The sequence below is a fragment of the Pinus tabuliformis genome, chromosome J, assembly GCF_031772625.1.
Source record: "Pinus tabuliformis cultivar Carrire ecotype Pingquan chromosome J, CPIR1, whole genome shotgun sequence".
NCBI classification, from domain to species: Eukaryota; Viridiplantae; Streptophyta; class Pinopsida; order Pinales; family Pinaceae; genus Pinus; species Pinus tabuliformis.
This window is the reverse complement of record NC_142295.1, coordinates 511,804,584-511,821,931: the sequence shown is the minus strand read 5'-3', so window position 1 is coordinate 511,821,931 and position 17,348 is coordinate 511,804,584. Positions and strand designations below refer to the sequence as shown.

General features: G+C 32.5%; 1 protein-coding gene across 2 annotated transcripts in view; it reads left to right on the top strand.

The window, feature by feature from the left end:
* LOC149228007 (agamous-like MADS-box protein AGL11) overlaps positions 1–17,348 on the top strand; it is a 598,309-nt gene that overhangs the window by 136,870 nt on the left and 444,091 nt on the right. The gene's annotated exons all lie outside the window — the stretch shown is intronic.

Below are 17,348 nucleotides of genomic sequence, written 5' to 3'. Positions count from 1 at the left end.
AATTTCTTGCAAAAACATATATGATAAACACAATTAAAATAACCATTCAATCTCATAAACATAGTACTGATACACAGATAGTAGTACCTGATATATGTTGACTCTGCTCATAAGTGAAATAGCAATGGTTCCGCTTTCTATTAAGATCACTTCAAGTTACAATAGTGCAAACCAAAATATTTCTTGCCAAAATTCAGAACCCCTTCTTCATAGAAATGAAGGGGATTTATAGTTTCTAATGAAAATAAAAATATAGAAAAGTACCATAAAATACTGGAGTGGTTTCAACAAACCACACTTGAAATAAAGTAAAAAGATAATAATATATTGTAGTTGTAACAACTTGAATATGGCTGAGATGAAGGTTTCTCTTCCATATGCTGCTGAAGTTCACATATATCTATCATTGGCTTTAATTCAGGTGGATGATGAGGTTGTATGTGCATCTGTGCAGTGAATAACACATCGCTAAGCACTCGAAGCAGATGGGTGGTCGTGTTGGAGAGACACCTCAGCATTAGCCACCAACTGTGTGGTTTAACTAAGAAATCCAATGGAATTCCAATTCAACCTTTGATAGATTCTTGATTTTCTTAGCCTTCTTCTTTGATGAATCCTGCCATGTTTCGGTTAACAATTTTAGATCAGGCAAGTTATCCTTGAGGTAGTATGAAATCAGGTTGGCTTGTAATAAACTATCATTGATTAGTTCAATGAGATTGTTTGAAATATCCTTGGCAGTGAAGATTTCCATTTCTGCATGCTTGAGCTTTATTTCCCACTCTTGGAAAACAATCTCTTTATATGATTCTTCATTTTTATGGAGATCTGCTAATCTCCCCTCAGTACTATCTTGCGAGTCTATATAAAATCTAATCTTCTCCTAAAATTCCCTATAGTATTTCCTCAGATCAGACAATTAATTCACTAATGAATCGATTTATTGACATAAGACATGCATGGTGGCCAATTTGTGATAGAAATCAACCCATTGTTAAGCCAGGAGAATGTTTAGTTCTCATGCTTCCTTCTTGAATTCAACTATCTCAAGATTCAGCTTTGATTTCTCTATCTATTGTTGAAGTTCCTGGATTTAAGTATCCCTACTCTTCAAATCAAATTCATGTTGAATATTTAAGTCATTGAAGTTCTTTTGCAGTTCTGCAAACTCTGCTTGCCACTTTTGAGAAATTACTTGTTTTTCATTTGCAAAAGCCTATTCTAACTGCTTAATGCTTTCATATTTCTCCCTTAGAAGTTGTTGTATTTCAGAGGCTTTATCAATAGTAGCATTGGCATATTTTCCTACAAATTGTGAAAGCCTTCTGAGATCCTCGACAAGAGTAGCTTGAACATCTTTCAAAATTACTTCAAATGAAGCATTATGAGGGACTAGAGCTTGGGTCTGTTCAATTCTCTTTCTTTTTCTCTGTCTCCTAACCACAATTTTATGTTTTGGACTATAAAACACATCAAGAGGAGGAATTTACTAAATTTTTAAAATGACCTTAGAGGTCGGGAATACTGTGATGACTTCTAAATCATTAGTGTCGAAAGCTTTATCATAGGCCTCAATAGTAAGTGAGGTCTTCCCTGTAACTTCAGGGGGTCTGTGTAATCTTCATCTCGGATCGAATCTTTAAATTCTTAGGATCTATTTATTTAGTGAATTGCTCCCAAATTTCATCTAGATTTTTGTCATATAGAGTTTATTATGCCCGAGAGGAAGCAGAAGTACCTATCTCTTTTATCTGAGATACATTAGGGACCTGTGTTGTACTAGCCAAAACTTATCCTGAACTGTATTTTGTTGATGAAGCATCAATAAATCCATAGGCAAGTTAGATGCCCTTTTATTCATGTACTGTTTAAATTGAACCAATTCCTTTGGAGTTAACTTTGTTGCTACTTGTTTCTCAACCTCTGAATAGATAAAAACTAATTCAAATAGATCATAAAATTTTTCTGGCTCATTTGTGAATTGCCTAAGCTTTTCTTGTATAGTGACATTCTTGGTTGTATCATTAGGATCATATTGTCTATTGGGAATAGTTTGGAAATTTAAACATTTAATTTCTTCAATCTCAAGAGTAGCATGCTTGAAATTGTCAAGACTACAGACACCACATTGAATAGGAAAGGTAGGCCACATTTTCTTCTTATTATCTCTCATAACCTTTGAAAGGAAATTCCATACAGTTGGTAGGCTATCTCTTGGGCTAGGATTTTATCAACAACATAAAGGGGCAACACATGAGGGTTTTCAAGAATGCGGAAGATACAAATATAAGTGAAGGATTCTTCTCCAAACCATCTGCCAATTGATTGTAAATCATTGTTGGCTTTAGGTGGAAGTCTATGAGCTCTCTCATTAAATACACTTTGGTGGATGGGCAGCAAAAATCCATAGCAAAACTTATAGAGATGAGACTGGTATTTAGATTCCTAGAGTACATTATGATAGATATGGATAATTGTAGGGTCTTTTATGGTCCATTTCCATCCCATAGATGTAAAATCAGAGGTGAAATAGATAACATCCATTATATAGGCACTCATATAGAAAGGGGGAACAATTTTCTCAGAAAAAGTGTGTTTTTTCCTATAATTAAGGATTTGGGTACTTATAGTATCTGACAATATAGTTCCCCAATCCATAACATATCCACCTTAGGCATCATCAATTAAGGGTACCCACTAGTCTAAGAAGTTTTGGGCATTAGGGTAGCCAAACATTCTACACATCATAGCAGATATATAATAGAATGGTCTGTTAATGGAAGCAATAACATACATACCCTTATCCTCATGCTCGTTTTTACTGGGATCCCTTCGACATCCTTAGATGAACTCTGACTGATCCTCATTTTCTTTCATGAATTTCTCTAAAAATTTATTGTCGTATTTTTTCTAGGGTGGCGGTAGCCGATACATATTGCTCAAACCATTTCTAGTGAATGACCCAATAACTGTGTTCCTCTTATTCATGAAATTCCTTTCTACAATATTCATAGGGTCGATAACCCCTTCAACCATATTTGTATAGGGCAGGATGTTGGGTTGGGATGCAATCCTATGCATGAATGAATTATCGACGTGGCTATAAGTAGTTTCAAAAATAGGGAAGTATCCTTTGTTGTAAGTATTTTCTCTGTCACCTTGGGTTCTTCATCTTCAAAGAGCTTATAAATGGCCTCCCAAGAAGGGCTTCCCGCATCTGGAGTGCAAGTTATGTCTGAGAATAATGCAGGCATTTTGGTAGCTTTAGGTGGAGGAGCGACTGGCTGTTGTTGAATGACAGGTTTCTTCCTGGGTTTAGTTGCTCTAGACATTTCTGTTGATCTTTGCTTATCGGGACTGGCCTGCAAAGGAAAACACAGGAATAAGCAGAGACTTCCTTAACTGAAAATTCCTTAGAGAAAATAACCAATTTCATATCAATTTATGTGTTTTATGAGAAAAATCCAGTGATATCGAGTCGCAGTGATGAAATTATTTAGAACATCGAAATCATAAATTCATTACATTCAACCATTAAATCATAAAATGTGGATTCACATGGCTTTTATACACATCAGAATATTGGAGGATTATATTAGAGAAATATTATGGTTGTATCATTGAAACATGTGATATTATCATTCTCCAATAGGATTTTATTATTATAATGTAACGACTGAAAATATAAGTGGGAAGGGATATTAGCGGTCTTATATCAAAGATTTGATATTGGGGATGGAAAGAATGACAACTGATTATAATTCCCGATATGAAAGTTCCGATATGAATAGGGATAGTTTATTAGAGATCAGAGGTTTGTGAATATCAAAGATCAATGATATGAGGATATCAAAATATCGGAATATCAGAGATGTGAGGATATCGCAGTATCAGTGATGTCATCTATTAGAGGATGGGAAAGAAGGGATATCGGAGGATCAGGATATCGATGTATTTAGAGTGATTCTCATGTTGAAAAATCTAATATGTAGAAGTTCCAATATTGTTACGTGGAAATATTATGGGGTCAAGCCTTTATTATTATTTTCTCAAAGAAGTGCTTTATTACTTTTAGGCTTAAAATGTTCGAAAACTTTAATCGGGGAAGGTTTTATTGCAACTTATTCTCTGGGGACATGTTACAATATTTAAAATATTCTGATAAATCTCTTCCAATAATAGATTTTAAACAAAATCCAATGGGTAGCTTATTTGTGAATATATCTTATAGGCCTAAGCTCCGATAAGGGAAATTTCTCATTTAGTCAAGTTTTTTGGAAAAATTAAAATTAATATTGTCTCATTTTATTAAAACTAAGGGATTGTATACTAAAATAAAAGGGTCACCATTATTTATTAGTTATAATATTAACCTTAATGGGTAGTTTGTTGAGTAGTACAATAGGTACATAGTTAAGAAATTATATGCTTCTCTCCTATTAAGGATCGACTCCCAAATCTTATTGTTGGAGAGTTTTTTGGATTCCAAATAGTCTTCCCAAGATCAATTCCTTTTGTTAGGTTTTAGTGTATAAGAATATTTTAACTATAAAATATCTCTAGAAGTGGGGCATCCATGGTCCCTCACATTACCAATTATGCAAAAATAATGAAGAAACCATACATAATATTTTTTTGGAATGCTCGTCTATTAAATAGGTATGGATTGTAGGACTTGCCCCATTGACATACTGAATGATATGCCCATTTTCACTCCAAGATCTCTTTTCTTCCTGGATAATGCAATTCTCAGGTAGATTAAATCGAAAACAATTTTTTAAACAAGTTTAGGAAGCCTTTCCCAAGTTCATTTGATGGAATTTTACTTAGCTAGGAATGAAAACATTTTCAATAGCACTCAAGTGCTTCCTCAATTGAAAATAATTAAATCCTTGCACTTATGTGTTGAATTCGAAGCCCATCATCAATTTAAATTAAACTCTTCCAAAATTTTGGATGCCCAAAAGTCTTCTTGGCTCTTAAATATTTCACATCCAAAGGAATCTAATCTAGTTTTAGGCCTGGTATGAAAATCTTGAAAGGAAAAATGGAAACCTCAGCTTGCATGGGAAGCCTTCAGAGAATGGAAGACTAATCCCTCAAGAATTTTCCTAAGCTTTAACAATGCCTCAAAAGGGAATCTAGCGGTGGAAGGAGGTGGAGTGGTACTCTATGACCTCGATGGAACTAATGGAATGAAGTACTCATGGGGTTTACGGAACATAAAAAATAATAAGGCAAAAGCCTATAATCTTTTATAAGGCCTTATTCTAGCTAAAGAAATTAATGTTGCCTCCCTTTCCATTATAGGGGATTCTCTTCTAATCATATATCACATGATTAAAGGATCTTCCTCAAGGAATAAGCTTTTTTAGAATCTATTAAACCTCATCAAGAAGGTCACAAAATAAATCCCCTCAATCAACAGTTATCTTTTCTTATGAGATAAAAACAAAAAGAAGAAAATGAAAGTGCAAATGAAGGTTATTCCTTGAAGTTTGTGAGTTAATGGTGGATGGCCAAGTTGTTGAAGAAAGGGTAACTAGGTTCGATCTTCATAATGACATGATCTTTGTAAATGATGAAATAACAGAAATATATATATAGATATATATATGTAAATGTAAATGATGAAATAAAAGAAATATATATATATATATATAATGCCTTGCTGCATTGGTTTCATGAGAAGAGGTTTATTTGTTAGTGGCTCCCATTGAGAGCCTTAGGATTTATTATTATGTCAAAGAGTCAGTCTCATAAATGAAGAAGCTATTCTTGAGCGTATGTTTAATGTATACAAGTATATAGAAATGTCAAGAAGACCTCCAAATGACAAGCACAATCATATTCATCGTGTCGGCTTGCAAAATGAATAAAAGGTAGTCATGTCGGCTCAAGTAAGGAGAGACAATAGTTCACTGTCATGTTGGCTTATATACAAAGCTAACCATTATATATAGGCATGCAAAGAATCTGCATTATAGGAAGAACAAGAACTTGGATCCCCTAAAATCTCTGACAAGTATAGTGGCTCAGAGATATCGCATGAGTACAATAGTTTAGTGTTGCAGGGGGAGAAGGATCTTTGTGTTTTTTGGTGATGTCTCATAGTGTTAATGAGCATTGTCTCAACATACTAAGATGCAGTCCCAGTCTCAGCATATATGTGATAAATATATCTCAGTATTACACTCTCAACATAATTAATGATAGATAAAATACAATAACAGTCTTGACATACCTATGATGAAGAAGACCTTGGTGCAGGAAGAAAAAAAAGGTCTCGGCATAGTTGTGATTATCCCATGGTAACACACTCTGTCTTGGCATCCATTCTAAATGCAATCATGATCTCGACATAATGATAATCGTGATGAGGACATAGTGACAAGGTCATGATCTAGATGTAGATCTCGGTTTAGCTCTCATACATATAGAGAGACCTCGTTGACATGGTGATGATCTCAGTGAGAGTGCAACAATGATCTAGGTGAAGGTGCAACAATGGTACAACTGTAATGAAATAATGATGTCCTTGGTGAAGTAGCAATAATGAAGGTGATCTCAACAGTGACAAAGAAGAGGATTGGTGTCTTGGTCTTGGAATGGCCTAATAGGTCAAGGGTCATGGTCTTGGTATTCGTCAATTGGAATCTCTATAAGAAGAATTTTGTGCAGGTTTTCTTCTCAAAGAGAGAGGTTTTGGCCCATGCAGAAAGGCAACATCTTGTGACCTTATCTCTTTTGTTTTGGTGGCTATTTGATGATATAAAAGACACACTCTAATATTAAAGATTGTGCTAATAAGAGAAATTAAAAACACCTCACAAATAGTTATCATGTCAAGAAGAATTTTATTAACCTTGATTTCCCTAGATTCTTCAACATGGTATCAGAGCTAAGGTGCTGAAGTGAAAGGAAGGGTAGCAAAGAGACATTCAAGGATCAGTCTACAACAACAATATAAAATGGCAAGGGATTTATGTCTATATAATTAAGGATACAGTATACGTCAAGCATCCCCCTTGATGTTTTTGATAAGATAAACTCAGATCTCTTTCACAACTTGGACCACAGTCACAATTTTAGATTACAGTCTCCCACAACTTGATGGCCTATACTCGGATTCTTCCCACATTCTCAGCCTTAGGAAGCTCAGACAAAAGATGCAAATGATCACAGGCAAAAGACTCGGTTAGGATAGCTCATACAAAAGTTCAGTTCGGATATACAAATTCATATGACACTTATTTCATAGTCTCGGTTGTAATAGTGATCCAAGTAATCACAATGTAGGCTCAGTATTAGTGCTACAAGTAACCATAGTGCTCAGGTTTCTTCTAAAGTGTTGAATAGGCATTACATTAAAGCAATAATTTGAAGATCCTGGAACATTTCTACATTGTGGGAAGGATCTCATCCTTACCCTTGGAGTCGATCACCTAGAGGAAGCATCAATGCATCTTCAACGTGATCAAGGTGAAGATTCTATCTTATCTTGTCAAGTAAGTTTATTTCATTTTATAATCAATTTTTGTTAAATGACTTCGTGTTTACAAGGAGATCTATAAATCGGTTGGGTCATAAAGATTCCTTGCATAAGAAAGGAGGATAGATATAGTCCCAGAAAAAGAAGTCATTGATGTCTATGGAAACTCATACGATTCTTATGAAATCATCCAAGGGTACTCTCATCCCTTTATAGCTGGAGAGGAGACATAAAAGAGATATATTAAAAGATAATACAGTGAAGAAGGTCATATCACTTATACCTGATTGAAGGTATCAAATAATGAAGGAATATCTTCATGAGATCTCAATTGGGAGATCTGGGAAAGATGATAAGAAGATAACCATCATTGTTATGAAATGCATTAACCGATAAGAAAGGTAACAAATGTCAATGAACAAGAAGGCTACCTCATTCAAAAACTTGTGGTCTCTATGTTAGATAGAAAAGAAAAGTTGAGGGAAAAAGTGTTGAACGTTAAAGGACTCAAACATGTGCAGAAAGAAAAGGAAAGTTTGATCCTCAAACAAGACAAAATAGTATAGCTAAGGTTCAATGCTATGAAAAGATTGGGGAAAGAAGCTCATGTAATTGGAAAGATGGAAGAAGTTGAAGAAAAGGGCCAAGGAAAGAGGGAGTAATAGGTCTCTACAATGATTGAGATGGTATCCCTCACAAAAGGGTCCTATCATAAGCTCCTAAATCTTGTGTTATAGATATGACCATGATAATAAGATGCATCGTGGCATCATGGAAGCATTAGAAACAAAATCTTGTGGCATAAACATGGGAATCATGAAGGAAAAAATCCATGGTAGTCAAACATGAAGGATATAGCTCTTGGGAGCCTCATTGGACATTACAGGAAAGGAAGAAGTCATCCAAGACAAGGCTCATCGTACATCAAGTCAAAAAGGGAAAACATCTACCATATGGGGATATGTAAGATCCTCAAGATTCTCTGATGGAATCCTCATCAGAGGGTTCACTAATCTAGAGAGGAAGCAATTGTTTCATCCGGAACTCCAACTTATGGAATTCATGGGATGATGGTATGCTGAAGCAGATCAAAGAATTGAAGATCTTGTTAATTAAGGAAGCTGCTGGGAGAAGCCTAGATGACCTAACGGTAAAATGAGGAATGTATTCTTGTATTTAATATTATAATGTCATGTCATATGGTTGTATATAACATGGATCATTACTTCTATCTTGAGAAGCATGATCAAGAGAAAAATGATCTCCTCCTCTGAAAATATGCAAGAAGGCATAAGTCGCACTAGATGAAATCAACATAATATGTCCTTATATGAAGTATGAGGTGGTTGACTACAATTAAGAAACTATGATTAAAAGCTCCTGGGAATGGAATGTGTGAGAAAGGAAGAGATCGTGAGATATGCAACCATGATGAAGGCAATCAACATCCAAAGGACCAAGAAGATTTGAATCGGAAATATCCCAGAAAGATATGAAGACTCTGATGGAAATCTGAAAAAGATGAAGACCCTTGACAATAGATATATTTAAGAGATGTGTCAACATGTATGCAGGATGATGATACCTACAGGAAGATTCATGATGAAGAGCCATCTCGAAAGGTACAAATTGATTAAATGTTATTTTTTATTCCTTGAATAATATCTGGATGAGTTCATGCAGGGCTACTGGAAGAAGAGTTGTAAGTACAAGTACAACTAGCATTCATGTGGTGGATGGAAATTCCTAAAAGAAACATGATGAGGAAGAAGTAGCCATATGACAAAGGTTCATATATGTATCAATAAGGCCACTTTCCACGAAGAAAGGAATGAGATGACGAACCAAGAAGGAAATTGATGGATGGATAATGCCCTACAAAGAACAAGCTCAACTGAATTTCGTGACATCAAGGAAAGAATTTAATCAAGCATCTGAAGGACCCATGAAGAAGAAGTTGCTAATTAAAAAGGGAGTCCATTTTTAAGAGGGAGCTCTAATAGGTCCGTGATCAAGAGGGAGCCTATATTGGGTCACCCCTCATTGAGAAGGAGTGACAATTTTGTTGTTCTATTTCATGTGCCATGCACAGACCAAGACTAACAACCGTAAGTCTTAGTGAAGGCCATGAAGAGAAATGTAGACACATGATGGATGTATCCTCCCTAGTTGAGAGGGAGAGATAGACACAACATTCTTGTCTTCATTTGGGAAGAAAGAATGGAGGATTGGGTAATCATCTGGCATCTGATGCTCTTTGAGGATGTGTAGGGAATCCAAGATAAGATTAGGCAAGAGGACCAATATTCTTAGAGGGTTGGGAAACCAATATAAGAATAGTCCTAGAAGGTCATACTTAGTGAACACCCGGATGGATATGTACCTTGAGAGACAATGATAAAGGTGCCTATAGTCATTGGTCTCACCAGCATTGTAGCTCATGGTCTTATGGAGAGATGGAGTAATTAGTTAAGGCCTTGAACTATGAAAATGTTGGTTGATATGATGTTATACAGATGGGATTATCAATCTGATTCTTCTTATGAGAAATTATTTAGATTGAGAATGAACCAGTACCATTATGAATACCTCCCTAGTTAAGAGGGAGTGTTGAAGAAAGGGTAACTAGGTTCGGTCTTCATAATGACATGATCTTTGTAATTGATGAAATACAAGTTTTTTTTTTTCATGCCTTGCTGCATGGGTTTCATCAGCAAGAGTTTTATTTGATAGTGGCTCCCATTGAGAGCCTTAGGATTTATTATTAGGTCAAAGAGTCAATGTCATGTATGAAGAAGCTCTTCTTGGGCCTATGTTTAATGTATACAAATCTATAGAAATGTCAAGAAGCCCTCCAAATGAAAAGCATAATCATCTTTTTCATGTCAGCCTACGAAATGAATAAAATGTACTCATGTTGGCTCAAGTAAGGAGACAAAATAGTTCACTTTCATGTCGGCTTGTATACAAGGCTAACCACTATATATAGGCGTGCAAAGAATTCAGATTATAGGGAGAATAGGAACTCAGATCCTCTGAAATCTTGGACAAGTACAGTGGCTCAAAAATCTCAAATGAGTACAGTATTTCAGTGTTATGGAGGGAGAAGGATATCTGTGTTTTTCGGTGATGTCTCACAGTCTTAATGAGCACTGTCTTGACATACTAAGATGCAATCCCAGTCTCGGTATATGTGTGATCAAGATCTAACATTATTACACTCTCAACATAATTAATGATGGAGAAAATACAATAACAATCTCGGCATACCTTTGATGAAGAAGACCTCAGTGTAGGAAGAAAAACACAGTCTTGACATAGTTGTGATGATCCCATAGTAACACACTCTATCTCGGCATCCACTCTAAATGCAGTCATGATCTTGACATAATGATAACCATGATGAGGATGTAGTGACAAGGTCATGATCTAGATGTAGATCTCAGTGCAACTCTAATACATATAGAGACGTTGACTTGGTGATGATCTCAGTGAGAGTGTAGCAATGATCTAGGTGAAGGTAGAATAATGATAACCTCGGTGAAGAAACAATGATGAAGATGATCTCAGCAGTGACAAAGAATAAGATTGATGTCTTGTCTCAGAGTGGCCTAATAGGTCAATGGTCATGGTCTTCGTATTCGTCAATTGGAATCTCTATAAGAACAATTTTGTGTAGGTTTTACTCTCAAAGAGTGAGAGGTTTTGGCCCTGGTAGAAAGCCAACAACTTTTGTCCTTGTCTCTTTTGTTTTGGTGGCAATTTGATGATATAGGAAGACACACTGCAATATTAAAGATTTTGCTAATAAGAAAAATTAAAAACACCTCACAAATAGTTATCATGTTAAGAATAATCTTATTAACCTTGATTGCCCTAGATTCTTCAACAAAAGTAAGACCTTCATTTGTTCCCTATGATTAATCTATTTTTCAAAATATAGAAAAGGGAGGGGGAGGGCCTATGTATATGGAATACCCCACGAAGTTCAATTCTGTATGTAAACCTCTCATATGCAGTAACCTAGGTTCACACAACACATTGTCTCTTTGGGAGATCTGAGTATGAGCTAACATGAGCTTATCCTCCATTGCATCATATCCAAACCTGGTTAATTAAGGATTCCTTGATCTTAGATGATGGATAATGTGTGTGGGATATAAGTGCAATTTCAAAGTATGATCTGGCTGCCAATATCCACTCTCTCGAATGATGATTCCTCCCATATGGTCCTTCATTTTAGAAATTGGTGGGCCTTTCGAATTTAGTATTTTAAATTTTCTCCTCCCACTAGATTTTCTCTATGGAATTGTTTACGTGTGCCATGGTTGATGCTTCCTGCGGGGAGAGATTTAGCAGCCAAGAAAGTAGACCAATATTTGAAATTCTAGTTCTCCTTTAAGTTCAAGTTTGTGAATCTTTTCTTTCTTCTATTTCTTAGCAAGAATTTGGTGAAGGTGGTAATTGTTTACAGTCCCATGAGTTTAGAGATTAGTCAAATCTGACTATTTGTTTTGGGATTTTTATAGTGTTAATCCATCCTCTTAGAAATGTATCCAAATTTATCTTCATTTGTTAGTTGGGTTACTCCATTATTTGAGTGTGCCACCCCCTACAGTGAAACACAATGTTATGGGTGTGTATGCACATTTGGTCCCTATGGTTATAAGGTCATCTTATGTTGGTATTTGTCTTAGTCATTCTCTATATTTTCCTTGGTTAAAAATGACTAGGGATTTGAATTATGCCATTAACCAACTCAATGATAAGCTAGATGACATGCAAATTGAGATTATGAAATTGAAACTTCACCATAATGCACTGTCTATCTCTTATTCCAATACAATGGAATTGTGGATTGGAATTAGAGTCAAAATGGACAAGTAGGAAGATAAAATATGTCACTTATATCAACAAGTTGAGGAGTTGTGATCTCTGGTTAATAGTTTTCTCCTGAGCTAGTTCTAAGGACTCTACTAGTTCAGGTGATTCAACAACAAACAAGTGCCTAAATTTGAATGAACTTGTGGATTTGTGAAAGTATGTTGTAGTGAAGAATTTTATCTTAAAATAGGGTGAATGTATTGTAAGTTTGCTTGATTTTGGGAAAATTTTCAAAGGTTTTCACCTACAAAGACCCATATTATGTTATTCAGACTAGTATTCCTCAATAAAAGCTACTTTTGAATCGTGTTATGTTATATGTTCTTGAATATGGAAAAAATGAAATGTAGCTCTTGATCTATAGTTGTGACTAGGGAAAAAACTTTGAAAACAATACAATTATTATCATTATGGTTAAACAAAAAAGGATGTTCAATTTTTTTTTTTAAAATTTGAATACTACCGTAGACAAATGTGGTGTGTTCAAATTTTCATGTTATAGATATGGATTTTGTGGATATTGTTTTGGGATATCGTTGGATGACACAATTGGTATAGTGAATATTATTGTGCAAAATATTTTTTCGAAGCTTTGGTATAAGAAAATAAAATTATATTGCAAGATGCTTCTCATATTAAACAAGAAGGGTTTAAGGAGACACATGAAGAAATAACTATAGAGAAAATGAGTCTAGTGCTTGCTAACACATTAGATGAGAATTCAAAGGTTGAATTAGAACAATAAGCTACAAATGAACATGAAGAAACTATGAAGGAAGAATAAGCAAAGGAGCCACATGTTGAAGAACCAAAGAAATAATTTTGTATAGTTAAAATGTTTATATACTGCCACCAACAATATAAAAATCAACAATAGTCATTAAGACAAAGGCATGAACATTAGTAAAATTACTATGGATCAACATGGAGCAAGGGAGGAAACTAGCATGAAGGAACATGCGTAATGCCTTGTAATAAGAATATTAATAATAATAAGAATAACAACAACAACAACAACAACAACTATTACTGACAAAGAAAAAAACATGAATAAGTAAATAAAACAACAAATAACGAAGATCTAAAAAGTCAACATGTACACCATTAACAATTTTTCTTGTTAATTCTAGATTTAAAATTTCTTATACATTTAATTATAAGTGTAATTAAACTATTAATTTTTTTAGAATAAATAAATTTATAATTTCTTATACATTTAATTATAAATGTAATAAAACTATTAAAAATACAAATTAATACATTTTATGTCTTTATTGATTCTGATATTTAACTAGAAGATGTCTAACAATATTCATGGTAAGGCGTATTAAAGATCAAATTATATACTTGTTATATTTCTTAGAGCAATTTTTTATATTGTAAGACACTGTAGCTGTCAGAGGCTATAGAAACTAGATTGTCAAAACATAGAAATTCCACACTTGAAAATTGCCTACAAAACATAGACCAAACAGTTCTAGGTTAGAAACTAAATTTTGAGTGCAGAAGTTGTGTGTGTGTCATAGAGAAAGCAAACTTGTGATGAGATTTTCTTTGGAAGTCTGCGCTACTCAATGAGGCTATCTGTGCCAATGTTTAAGTTACTTGGATATTGCATTTGTTTCGTTTTCGTTTTTGTTGTTAGAGTTTATATTTTAATTAAATAAATTAATTGTTTTATTTAAAATAATAACTAGTATAGATTCGTTGAAAGAATAACTTCGGTGTAAATCATATGTAGATAGACATTTGTCGACGCGTTTTGAACCAACTAGTGTGGTTCATCGTCAAGACAAGTTGAAGAAACAGATCCAGCTTAACATGATAAATAGTCTGAGCAGAGTCTCCAACGGCTAAATTGACTAATGGCTAATTTTGACGTTAGGACCCAAGTCTAATTATTATTTATTAATTTAATATTATTATTATTTTTATTATTATTTATCTTAATATTATTTATGGAAATAAGTTAAATTAGGTAATAAATTAATATTAATGGTTGGTTTAAAAACGACTTTAATTATTTATTTAAATTTTATATATATATATATATATATATATATATATATATATTAATTAAAGTTATAATATTAGGTTAATAAGATAAAAGTTAGGATTAATAAGTAAAATAATTTCAATGGTTAATTAAAAAAAATAAATAATAATAATAATAATAATAATAATAATTTATTTATTTATTTAAATTAATTCATAATTATATATATATATATATATATATATATATATATTTCAATTAAAATCATAATATTAGGTTGTTAAGTGACGAGTATTTTAATGGTTAGTTTATTTTTAATTATTATTATTTATGGAAATTAGTTAAAAATATATAAAATAATTTTAATGGTTGGTTAAAGAAGTAATTTATTTTTATTTAAATTATATATATATATATATATATATATATTCTAATTAAAGTTATAATATTAGGTTATCAAGATCAAAATTAGGATTAATAAAATAATTTTAATAGTTAGATTAAAAAGATAATTTATTTATTTACTTAAATTATTTAATAATTATTATTATATATATATATATATTAAAATCATTTTCATTTATTAATTTAATAATAATTTATAATGGTTAGTTTAAAAAAGTAATTTAATAGTTTATTTATTAATAGTCAAATATATTTATATATATTATAATAAAAATTATAAAGTTAGGATAAAATACTATATAAATAAATAGAATAATTCAAAAGTTAGTTTAAAAAGGTAATTTATTTATTAAATATTGTTAATGTTGCATATATACATATATATTCTAACTAAAATTATAAAATTAGGAAAAAAAAAGAGGGGGCAGAAAAACTGACTAAGAAGAGAGTGCTGGAATCTAGCACTTACTGATTTTCTAGCCATCATCTCTATTGAGATTGCTCGGCTTCTTTTCAATATCAGTAGCTTCCCTCAATTTACGATGGTGGAACTGAGCAACTTTGGCAACAACCTTGGCCTCCTCAATACACACCTGATGCTTGGTCTTTTCCACATGTTTAGCTAATGCTGAAGACTTGGATCTCCCATGTCTTAGGTCGGCAGCATGTTCGCAGATCCTTTGACGAATGGAGCGCCCTGTTTCCCTAATATAGGGGGTTCCACAAGAACAAGGGATCAAGTAGACACCCTTCATGTCTTTAGGGTTAACGGGATCTTTCACCGATCCGATGGATTTGCGAATGGTGTTGAGGGGGGATTTGCGAATGGTGTTGAGGGGCCTAAAGGTTGAGGGAATATCATACCTTTTAAGAATCTGAGCAATCTTGTTTGTGGTTCCTTGAACACAAATTCGTGTTAAGTATAGATTTAACATGAATTAAGAGAGATTAAATTTCTTCAAGTGTAAATGTTTTTTTATAATGTAAAATATAATGTTTTATTTTTCATTGTTTAAATTATATTTTTTAATAATAGAGTATATATAGGACTAAATAAATATTTTAATCATAAAACATTAATTTGTTTTTTTTATATATATAGATAAAGTTGATATAGACATAAATTAGTTAATATAGATCTTCAAATAATTTATTTAAATTTCTTGTTGAAATAATTTTGAAAAATATAAGATTCAAACATTTTTTTACATTTTTTTAAAAATACTAAAAGACTAACAAACTTATATATCACTCGTATTAAACCTTGAACTTATGTCGATTGCTAAATCAACATAAAAATACCATATATCAAATACCACCAATAAAAATAATTTTAGCTCGTCAATAAAATCAGAAAAGCCTGTCAGTGCATAAGAGAATGAAAGTGTCATTAGTACTGATTTATTTATGCTTTGGATTATAGGATTTGTCATGGTTCATATTAAACCAAATTTAATTTGTTTTGCACTGCAATAAAGAAGAGAAATTTGTATTTTAGATTTGTGGCGAGAATTTTCAATGCTATCAGGAGGATCACAGTGATCGTTGTTTCTCGTCCACATTTCGAATCCAGGCCAGGATCCGTCGTTGGGTTAATAAGCCGATTTAGATTACCAAGGAAACCAAGGACTTTGGCGACAGAAATACAACAGTTACAGAAAACCTAGCAGCTAATAATTAAAGAAATTAAAAACATAAAATTAATATATCATATACTAATTTAGTAGGTTAATTGAAAATAAGATTTAGGTCAATGCGTCAAAATAGTTCTTTTAAACTAATTTTATTAATAATCATAATTACATAAGTATGACAATAATTTTAATTACAATATTTTTATTGTCGAATTGAGGTTTTTGTGATCCATATTAGGTTAAGAGAGATTTTTCGGCGTCTTAACTATGAGCCACATTTGTTGGTTCGAAACGCGTCGACAAATAAATTATCTTGTGATTTACGCCGAAAAATCTCTCTTAATACAATATTTTTAGTTAATATTCAAAAACAAGCTACGTGGTAGAGCTGATTTGCATTAATAAACTTAGAAAACTAAAAGATCAAAAATAAATTAAAAACTGACAAAATTTTAAATAGTGAGAAAAAACAAAGACATCCCTGTAGATGAGAAATGCCCCATCTTTGCTTTTAAGAACTTATATCGATATATTTAAATCGTATTATTTGTGTTTAATGTGTAAATGTAATTTCATTAATAAATTTTAAATTAAATCCATAAAATCTTGAAAGTATGGTTATAATTTTTTAAGTTGTTGTGATAAATCATATATTTTTTCTTCAAATTATATATTCAAAATATGTGTATTTTAATAAAAAATTATTGAATTGAAGCTTTTGTGATATATATCTAATTTTTGAGAACAGGTTTTTGGCTATAATCACATCAAAATTTATTTTTCCACGTGAATCACATCTAAATTCATTTGTTGTAATGTGATTATGGCGGAAAATCTGTTTCAAAAAAATTACCGTTCAAAATTAATCATAACTAAATTTAATCTATATTTTATTATATTAATTTATATTTTATTATATTATAACTAATCATATAAA